General features: G+C 42.6%; 1 long non-coding RNA gene across 2 annotated transcripts; it reads right to left on the bottom strand.

Moving 5' to 3' along the window:
- Nucleotides 1-650: 650 nt before the first annotated feature.
- Nucleotides 651-8,781, bottom strand: LOC146441848 (uncharacterized). 2 transcript variants are annotated; one of them, XR_014849534.1, is made up of 4 exons: nt 8,626-8,781; nt 6,299-6,341; nt 2,663-2,866; nt 651-788 (listed from the first exon to the last, which is right to left on the bottom strand). It is a non-coding gene; the product is annotated as an uncharacterized LOC146441848 (long non-coding RNA). The 2 variants fall into 2 exon arrangements; XR_014849535.1 differs by having other exon boundaries at nt 651-785.
- Between the last annotated feature and the right edge of the window lie 2,240 nt (nt 8,782-11,021).

Raw genomic sequence — 11,021 nt, 5'->3', positions numbered from 1 at the left:
GACAAGTCCAGTCTCAGAGAACATTCATCCACTGTACTCTCATGTGCTAAGTTCACAACTGGTTAAGGGCATCTCTGCTACTTAAAATTAATCGCTTTTGTTACCTTAAAATAAGGTAGGCAGCTTCCTCCATGACATTCCCTCATGAGGCCAGAATTTTCCCCATATTTGTTCATATGATACTAATGATCCATCCAAATTAATTTCAATTATAGTACTGCTCTTTCACTGCTCTCTTTTTCATGCCAAGCCTTCCTGCAGAATTCTGTCAGTTTCTTTTATAGGACATATTCCCCCAAATATACTTAAGAATGTGGCTTTAATATTCCATACTAAAAGTCATTTTTCTGAGGCCAGTTTCCCTGTCCTTATATTGCCAGAGAGATACACAAAAGCATTACATGTTTTATTGAAAATTGGAACTGATTTGGATAGTCCTTTTCCTTCCATTACATTGCTCATCTGAGCTCAGCAGCCATCAGAGAAATTCTGGTGGTCTTGAACATGAACTGCTATGTTTTTCCAGTTGACAGTTTTTCAGTGGAGGCACAGTTGGCCCAATACCTCTTTTTCCGGGCAGAATTTTTGCATGCAAAGCAGCAAATGCAACCTGTGGTCAAAGAGTAATGTAACCATTCTTAGCCATTTATTTCATCCTTATGCAAACATCTTTCAACGCTGCTGTTCTGTACAAGATGACACTTGGATGGTTTCAAACGGATCTGTTATTGACATTCTGATTGTGGCACAGCCAAGGGCTTTGATCAGCACAGGAGGCAAAAAGGCTGCTGGCAGAATTGAAGGGTCATTTTTTAAAAAAATGGTCCAAAAATAAAAGGCTGCAAATCCAAATTTAATCTTCTAAGCCCCAAGCTCCCCTCAATAACTCCCAGTTATGACCACACATCTTGAAGAAATAACATTACACGTTAACACAGGAACCAGGAATACTATCATATTCCATTTGTAAATCATCTTACACCTTGCAGTCTTATTCCCACCTCCAAATCTCTACTGAGTTGTAGAGTGCAAAGAAGAAAATGCACAGCAACACACTGCCTCCTCCTGTGTGCTTGCTCATTAGAACAGGGCTCATTCCTTGGCCATGGCACAAGCGATAATGTGGCCTCAACCTCTCCTAATTTTGCCACTGGTTCACCTCAAGAGGAGTTGTCTAAGACTGGAGGGGAAAGCTCCTTTGCAGTCACACATTGAATATGGGAAATGCCTGTAAGTCAGTGAAGATGTGGGAAGATGAGAGCAGTCTGTGGGATGATGCAGTGCAACCCCAAGCAGGCACTGGAAGGAAACTAGTTCCTGCTATACCCTGCATGTACTAAACATCTTCTGGTGTGCCCATGTGTGTTAAACCACCATGAAACTCCAAGAAGAGAAAGGGATGTCATCGCGAAATTCTGCACATATCCTGAACCAGCATCTGGCCCCGTTAATGAAAATATTTGCCCACTGTGAGCTACAGAGTGGCTTTTCCTGCAGTGTTTTGAACTGAGACTAGAGCAAAGCCATGCTGCTGTGGGAGCAGAGCTGACAAGTTTCTGCTACAAGTTGCCTGCTGTTTCTCCAGGGTAGGCAGGATCAAGCCCTAGCCCCAGTGGAAGAAAGGCAGTGGGGCTTCTCTTATGGTAGGCCTTGTCCAACTGCATGAGGCAGAAGGGCAGCTTCTGTATAATCACAATCTCTCCCACGAGCCACTAGGCTATTTGTCAAGATTTTTATCTTGGTTGTATTCTGCCTGTGACCACATTTCACTTGCCATTTGAAAAAAAAAGCCATGCGGTCCTTTTCCTGGGACAGAGACTACTTCTGCAATGCCCCACAGCCTGTTTGCTGCTGCAGAAAGCTCTCCCTGACTCAGTGGCTTAGAAGCAGCCAGGGCTTTGCTGGTGACTGCTCACATGCCAGCTATTCCCTGCAGCTGCCTCAGGAATTGTCTGCCGGCTTGGGGCTGAAACAACAGTGTCAAGTTAAAGTAGCCTCTACTCAGTCCCCAAATCCACATGGAGGAAATTGTGAGAGGCAGTCTGGCCTGTGGAATGACCCATGGTGTGTGTTGCATTTGCTAGCAGGACAACAGTACTGATGAGGCTTTGGGACCCTTTGGGGGCACTGAGAGAGGAAGTATTCACACTTGTGCTGCTCTTGCACTTTTTTAGTCGAGAAAGATTTCACCACAGTGCACACAACAGAGCAGAAGAAAGCACTGGCCCTTTCAAGCATTTTTGCAATACATTTATGTGATTCTTAGGGAGAAGAGGACTCTTCTCCTTACTTGACCTGTTGTGCCCCATTGCATTTCATTTGACTTTGCTGATGAGCACAAGGAGCACCACTTGTGAGCTGGCAAGCAGCCCAATGTTGTGGCTTGAAAATCTTCACAGGTGCCTTCACACTCCTGCTCTCCCCTCCTCGATCTGCCTGAGGGGACTTAGGGCCAGGCAGGAAGGGAGGGAGGGAGGTGGAAATGACCAAGGAAGGGAGAGGAAGCATAGCTGAAGAAGGCAGAGCTGAAAGCCTGGCATGGGAAAGGGGAATATGGAGAGAGAAATAGGAGGGTCAAACAGAAGGGTTTGGAGAAAGGAAGGAGGTAGAAATAAGAAGTGATCCTTTCTAGTCTGCATGTTCCCCAGGCCAGGAACTTTACCTGCCTCTGGGATTGCATGCATGAGTACTGCTGTGTCATGTAGGCTTCTGAGCACTGTGGTGGGAACCAGGGAGCTGAGGGGTGCAGCAGTACTTGGTAGCTTCTCCTTGCCAGAGACAGGGTGATGTACAGATGTTATGCGAAGTCCTTTGCATTGCTTGACCTGTTGAGAGCTTTGTCTCAGGTAAAAGCTGTTGCCTACACCTACAGTGAGGAAAGAGATTATGAGTGTGTCTTTTGGAAAGAGAGCTTAATAATGATAGAGGAAAGGAAAATACACATCATAAAATGAGATTATGTGTGTCACAGAACACCTGAAAATCGTGTGATGAGTTGCTATTGGCCCTGTTGTTCTGAGGCGGTTTCATGACCTTTACTCATCATAGTCTTCCTCCTCAGCCTTCTTCCTAAATTTATGTATATGTCCTGCTCTGTATTCAGCAAGATGAATGAATGAATGAGTGAATGAATGAATGAAAGAATGAATGAAAGAATGAAAAAATAGTTAATATGCAGCATGAAATGCTAGCCCAAAACTTTCATAAGTGGATTCCAGTCTATAACTGTTCAATTAAGAAACTGCAGCAGCTTTACAAATCAAGTGATACTAGACTTGGGCAAGCCAAGTGATCAAAGGTACAGCCAAGCCATAGTGAAACTAGCCAAAAAATCAGACATCAGCCAACAAGGCTGACTAAATATGTAAAGTATGAAAAAAATAAAATACATAATAGATACGCAAGATCACTGTGGCCGCCAGGAAAAGGTGCCAAAATATCCCTGCTGGCTTTAGTTCCCTTGGCTTAGATCTAAATGCGGATGCTGAGCTGAGCCCAAACGAGGCATCAAGCATGAGCCTGGCCTGCTCCTTCCTTGGCTCAACAGCTCACCCTTGACAGATTGTGTGAGCTGGGTTCACTATGGAGATTTGCTTGAAAAAAGCAGAAAAGTCTGACCTGATCTCCCCTCATTGCCCCTGAAATGAGGCCACCTTTCAAGGTTTCATTGAGATCACTCCCACTGATGTTATAACACTAATTTCTGTTTCTAATCTTTCAGCTGGGATCTGATTCCTGATGGCTAATGCTCCTGAAAGCAGCCAGGTCTGCTTTCATTTGTGGTTCTTTCTCCCCTGCACAAAACATCAGAGGTTTAGAGAGGTGTTGAATGCATGGTCAATGCTTCCAACAGCTGAATGTACTCCAAATACCATATTGACGCAAAGGCATTTCATTAGTGTTTTTAATGTCTTTAATAAGATTCTTTATCAAGGTCTGTAGATGGCAGTGAGTTAGTTTTCTTTGACGTATTTTGCTCAAATACTTATGCATTAGGGCACTTGTTTGTGTTTCTCTGCACAAAGAGGGATCCTCTGTAGGGTCAACCTGCACTCAAAGGGGGTAACTAGATGCCACTCTCCAATGATTTGGGTCAAGGATTCAGGAGGTACTCATGGTATTTTATTACTGTATAAGAAACTATTGACCAGGTGCTTAACCACAAATACCAACAAGTAAAGAAATTTCATATATATCAAGAGTAAAGCTGAAAAACAACAGTACAATATGTCAAGTTTTGATATTTATTTGTCTCTGGAGTCTCTCAGCTTTGTGCTCCTTATATTTACAATGGCTTTTGGCAAGAGAGACTAGTGACTTAAAAGTAGTTAAGAAGAGTAAAAAAAAAATCTGAATCAGCAGTGGAAAGCTCCATGGAGTCTTTCCATTGCCACCAGTGGCTTTTTGGACCAAGGCTTTCCTGAATTAGAAGTTAGTCAGAGACACAATGTTTGGCTCAGAATACATACTTCAAAACAACAACAAAAAAAGAAGGTATTCATTCAGATTTGATGTTGATATGCAAAACAAATGTTAAAATTATTAGGATTACTTATGTGATAATTGTTTTTCTTCAGGGCAAAACAGTAATTTGAAGAAACCAGAACCATGACTGATCTTTTGGTTTGTAATTACCTTTATAGATCCACAATTGCATATTTGGCTCTGGCAATTGAAAATGTTCTATTTGCTTTTCTTTTTGCATGTTGTCTGTAATTACTGCATCTGAGCACAGAAGACTCTATGTTGTTGTTTTGTGAGACCAAAAGGATGAAGGAGCCTGTGGTTTAGTTGCTGGATAATTTCAAAGGCATTTTGAATACAACAAAATTCCTAAGGAATTGCCTGCTTTGTTGAGTTACTTTTATTATACTTCTTCTCTCTCTCTGGTTTTATTTTTTTGTATTCTTAAGGGTGTGGAGTGGGAGGAGAGATGGCAAGACCATATTGGCTTATTTACTACTCACAGAGGACTACAAGCATTTCTCTGCCTGCTCTAAGTATCGTGGAATGTTGCTAACAATTGTAAATAATTTTATGCTTATTTTGTAATGGGCTTGACCTGCATGACTGAAACCCATGGTTGTTTTGCTATTGTCATGAATGGATGGAAACTGAGATCTTAAACAAAAATGTGATGCTGAAGTGTACTTGCCCTTTCTTAAATTTGTAGATAGATTCATTGGTATTCTCTGATTTTTAGAAAACAAAGGGCTGGATGAGAAGGACAAATGGTCAAAACATGAGGATTATGACCAAGGATGGACAGTTCAGCATGACTGTGCCATATTTTCATTTCCCCTGTACAAAGGGGAGAGAACTTTGTTCTGTGATCTGCCTCTGCACGAAATACTCATAGCATATAGTAAATTTGTCCATTGGTGTACTTACTCATATATTTTGATTTTTATTTGTTTAATTGGAAAGGTCCCTTTATAGCATTCTGGCATAGTAAAACAACTCCAACACAGACATAACTTTCAAGGACTTGTGTCTGATGTCTAGACCTCTATCATATATATACACACATTCTTGTATACAAGAGAAGTTCTATGGGCTACAACCTTGCCCATTTGGCAGAAGAGGACTCTTTTCTATAAAACTAAGGCTTATGTGTGCTGCTTTCAGCCAGTGGAACAAACTCCACCAGGAACTGAGGTCCTGCACAGACTCAGCACTGTCTGCCTGCCTGCTGCAAGTGCAAAGTGACTTTTTTAGCCTTGTCTTCGATAGTATAGATATATATCAACATACATAACCACAATTTAAAGTAATACCTCAAAAAACCCACAACCCAACAAACTTCACTGCTCCTGCCTGTCTTCCCTGAGGAATGGTGAACAAACAGATGGCATGGGAAAAATCTTAGTCACATGGGAAGCTTTCAGAGACTGCTCAAAAGCGATGGTGAAGTGCAATATTGGAACATGAACACAACAGAAGTATTCTCTGCTGCTGTTTGCTGACAGTATGTTAAACTTTTGCTCAGGACTTAGGCCTTTCTTTGTCAGAATCTCCCTCTTAAATGCTGATAATTTTGATTACACACTTAATTTTCTAATGCACACCTCTGCTTTGGCTTCATGATGGTCAAATGGGATATAAATAAGGGCAAGGGCACACCCTAAGCTTTCCCTTGTGAACTGTGAGAATCTGGTCCCAGAAGTGAGTTAAGCTGGGTCAGACATGAGCCTCATTAACCTAGCTATCAGTCATGTGCAATTCCACTGGATCAGTTGTAGTTGTTGTTTCTTCAAGAAATGTGTTTCTGTAGAAGAACTTTTTCCTCTTCTCTTACCTCTTCACCAGGACCTTGCTGTGTACTTTGAGGGACACCACACCTGAAGGAAGCAAGGAAAGTGAGATGCACCACCTAGAGATATCGTACTTCCTTTTTTACCCTGCACTTTGTCTCCCCTGATATTTTGTCAATTTGGAGGATTTTCAGGAGCATTTAAAATTGTGAGGCGACATTTGAAAACCCTGAGACAATAGAAAGAAAGACAAGATAAATGGAAGTGCAGTGCAACCAGAGACTGCATTTATTTCTCCCTGAAGGCGCCTCTTTTGTGCCGTGGCAGGTGGAGAGCCCCAGGCAGATGGAGCTGGGTGGAGATGCTCCAGAGAATAAGCCAAGGGATGATTGAGGCTGGGGTGCCAGCCTTCTCCCCAGCCAGAGACAGAGGAAGCACTTCGAGGGAAAGCTGGGATTTTTCCCTGTGTTGTACCCCAGTAATATCTGGCTCTGTGTTATCAGTGAAGCTTCAAATAGCTTATCTTTTGCCTGCATACGTATGTGGTTTTCCTCCTTGCCAGCCCAACATTTCTTCATTTGAACGTGTGAATAATAATCCCCTGAGTAGATATGGGTAATATAAAAGCATACTAAAATCCCCAAATATTCAGGGAAAGATCTTATCTTTTGTTACATGGAAAGATGTCTGCAGTCTGGCTTCAATAAAGGAATAACTTAAAAGGCAGAAAAATAAGCAGCAGAACATCAGCTCTCACTTTAGTGTGTAAACTTTGGAAAGGCCACCTGTCAGATCCCTGGTGGAAAGCCGCATTTTGTTTGGCATCTGGCTGATGGCCATGATGAAATGTTGAAGTGTTTGGAAACCTGTGGAACTTTCTTCAAAAGGCACACTTCCCCTCCCCCTTTCTCTAAATAATTAAATCTTAAATGTTCTGGCTTGCAGTTAAGAAAAGATAAAACACAACGGCAGGATTCTTTCAAACACACTAGCTAATAATGTGGGGGCCTTTCGTGTTATTTATTTTAGCTTTCCCCACATGAATTACAAAAGAAATTGCCTCAGTGTCACCTTAACTTTTCATCTCAGGCTGCATATTTATTCCAGGGCAGAACTGGTGTGTGAACACAACTGTGATTTTACAAGTCTTATCCTGTCATAAAGCATATCAGTCACTAGAAGCTACTCCAGATTTGGGAGACTCACACAAACTACTCCTGATTTAGCCATTGTGACTGAAAACAGAATGAGACCCACAAATGTCATCTGGGTGACATCTTGTCTTGTGGAAAGATAAGAATTTCATGTAAAGTCTGTTTGACAGCAGACATATTTTGCCCTGATCACTCATTTTGACTGTTTTCCCCAGCAATACATTGTGATTCAGGGTCCTGCTGGAAGCAAGAGGTTTCATGATTCCAGCACTTTTAGCAATGCAAAGCTCCAGATTAACACCATCTGTTGTTTGAAGATAAAAGTAAAGACACTGATGTTAGTGGCTAGTCCTTTTTGTAATTGCTGTTCTTTTAAGTAGCAGACATTATGAAGCTACTCTTGCCTCAGAGGATGTACATGGGACTGCCAAAAAGAGGATATGTGCTCTTGAGAGGTGGGACCCAAATTTTGTTACAATTAGTTGTGCTATTAAAAAAAAAAAAAAAAAAAAAAAGTTGGGGTTTTCCCCTGAAGTTTCTTGTTTGCTGTAGTGCTCACAGGCTCTAGGGGAATGGAGGGTCTACAGTCACACTTGGCCTTGATGCACAGACTGGGCTGACAACATACAGCCTTCCCTGCAGTGTCCCATAACATGTCTTGAAGTTTTCTGGGAGCAAAGCATGAGAAGTCAGTCTGCAATGCCACTGCCATAATGGACATGACACAGTAGAGCCTAGGGATGAAACCACATGCTGCTGAAATACTCCCCACTGTTTTCCAGCACGTGTTATTCACACTGTGTGAGAGGGTGAGTGAAACTTCTTCTGGGGACCTCTTTGTCTTGTATACAGGAGTTGGAAGAATGCAGGGACAAGTCAGGTAGGTGATCTTGCCTTGCATGCTGGTTAGTAGACCTAAAGATCAAGATTAATTTTCTACAGGTAAAGGAGCACAGCCAGAACTAGGAACAAGGCTGTCAGGTCCTCTCTGCACAGGTCTGGCAGTGTTTTGGTCTGAACTCAAAAAGACCCTGTCAAAGGCTTTCATACACTCCCAGATACAGCTGGGAATTAGTACAGGACAAGGACCAAAAGGCGTTTTAGGTGCAACCACACTTCCTTATGTTGAGGTGAAAGTTCTGGTTTATGGCCATAGCTCCTTGTCTTGTCACCAGGCACCACTGAAAAGAGTCTGGGACCACCCTCTTGACACCCACCTTAAGAGATATTTACGTGCATTAATGAGATCTCCTCTCAGTCTTTTCCAGACTGAACAGGCCCAGCTGTCTCAGTCAGACTCTTTAATAATCTTCATGGTCCTCTGCTGGACCCTCTGCAGGTAGCTCCTTGTCTTTCTGGTACCGAGAAACCCAGAACTGAACACAGCACTCCTGAGGCAACCTCACTAGGGCACCCCAGGATACTACTGGCCCTCCTGGCTGCAAGGTCACTGCCAGCTGATGGTCAAGACTCCCAAGTCCTTCTCTGCAGAGCTGCTCTCCAGTAGATCAGCCTCCAGCCTGTGCTGGTAATTGAGGTTATTCTTTCCCAGCTGCAGGACTCTGCACTTGCCTTTGTTGAACTTCATTCACTTTCTCTCTGCCCAACTCTCCAGCCTATCAAGGTCCCACTGAATGGCAGCAGAGCCTTCACGTGTATCAACCACTCCCCCAGTTTTGTATCATCAGCAAACTTGATGAGGGTGCATTTGTTTGCTTTGACCAGGACTTGGCGGTATTGACTGATGAGAAACTTGACATGACCCAGCAATGTGCACTCACAGCCCAAAAAGCCCAAAACAAGGTGGGCTGCATCAAAAACAGCATGGGCAGCAGGGCAAGGGAGGGGATTCTGCCCCTCTATTCCACTCTGGTGAGACCCTGCTAGGAATGCTGTGTCTTGGTGTGGGACCCCTAAGAAAAGAAGAACATAGATTTCTTGGAGGTGGTTCAGAGGAAGGCCACAAAGATGACCAAAGGGCTGAAACACCTCTCCTGTGAAGACAGGCTGAGAGATCTGGAAATGTTCAGCCTGGAGAAGGCTCCAGGGAAACCTAACAGCAGCCTTCCAGTATTTAAAGGGGTCTTACAAGAAAGCCACAGAGGGACAACCTGCTGTTCTCTTTTGAAGGTCCCAAATGTTCCCCTCAGATCTTCAAGGATAAGGAGGCATCCCAATATCCCATTCAGTGGAATTATACTGCAACCATGTTGGGTGGAAATCTGGCGGACAGCTTAATGGACTTCTTCCCAGTTTAGGATCTGGGGACAAGCCCTGTGGTGTAGCTCCTGGAGAGGAAGCCTGCCCCTTGGTGAAAAGAACAAGAACAATTTCAACCCCTTAGAAGTTGTGTAAGGATGTTGCACACAAAGATTTTTTTTTCTCCAGAGCCCCTTCCTGTGGGTTTAAACTACAATGGGGATAGTTCAGACCACCGTAAATGTTGATACAATTGTAGGAAAACAAGAATCTAGTTTGCCCTTTCCTGTCAAAGAGTAATTTCTTCACTCTGAAAGCGATGACTGAGCCCTGATCCAAAGAAATCCTGAATGCTCAGCAATTCATATTAAGGAGCAAAACAAAACCTGAAATCCCCCTTTTATTCTGCCATAGCATTTTGGTAACTTTTCAACATGCTGTCATCTGGTGACAACAAAGACCTCATATCTCCTTTCAAAAGCCTTCCTTTTGACCTTGTACTAATTAGAGAACATGTAAAAACAATTGCAAATTAAAATGCAGAATAATATCTGTGTTAGCTATTTTTAAAAATTATGAGGAATGGCACAAAGAAATATCAAGACAACAGCTTTGCATAAGCTGCTTGTGATTTGTAGATGTCTTTGGTTAGTCTACAAACTTGCACACATGTTTCTGACCTGTATGAGATTATGCTTTGCTGAGATTGCTGGTCATGTGTTTAAGAGCTAATGTGTTGACTTTGTTTTCAAAGCAAGCATGGGGTTTTTCACTCCAGGACACCTTTTCATCTCCATGGTACGGGGGTGTATACATGTCAGGATGTGCTACCCGAAGATAATACTTGAGAATCACACATGGGCCTGCTGGAATTTTGTGTTCAACAGAATGTGCACATCCCAACCAAGAGATGATAATGTAATATTTGGATATTTCCTTGGAAGTTGTATAATACTGCACCCTCTTGATATTCAGTGATGAGCTCTCCACACCACATATTAAGCATGTAAGAAATGTAAGCACTTAATTCATATTTGGATCTGTGGGAACTTGATCCTCATAGAGATTTTTGATCAGTCTACCAAGATTGTTACAGTCCCAACTGTGTCCTGAAGATTAAGAAAAATCCTTGAGGTAAAACCTGTTTCAGTTGTGTACCTCTCCTTGTTTCTCACTACTGTGAGAAACCAGGAGATAGCAATATAAATTTCCAAAGTTTTATTCTCACAAGGTGCCTGTGGAATAGGCTGGTTGGTGTTTTCTAACTTCTGTGCATTTCAGTGAGCAGCCGAGATATATTTTTGACGGAGAAATGATCCTGAACAGCCTATGCTGTAATTCAGAAAGTCTGTGGGTGTGACAGGAATTTGTCTTCACCATATGTTTCCTTCCTAAGATTTTAAGTACGGGTAGC

Source organism: Lichenostomus cassidix, chromosome 2, assembly GCF_008360975.1.
Source record: "Lichenostomus cassidix isolate B80296 chromosome 2, HeHo_3.0, whole genome shotgun sequence".
Lineage (NCBI taxonomy): Eukaryota > Metazoa > Chordata > Aves > Passeriformes > Meliphagidae > Lichenostomus > Lichenostomus cassidix.
This window is presented reverse-complemented; position numbering and strand designations above follow the sequence as displayed.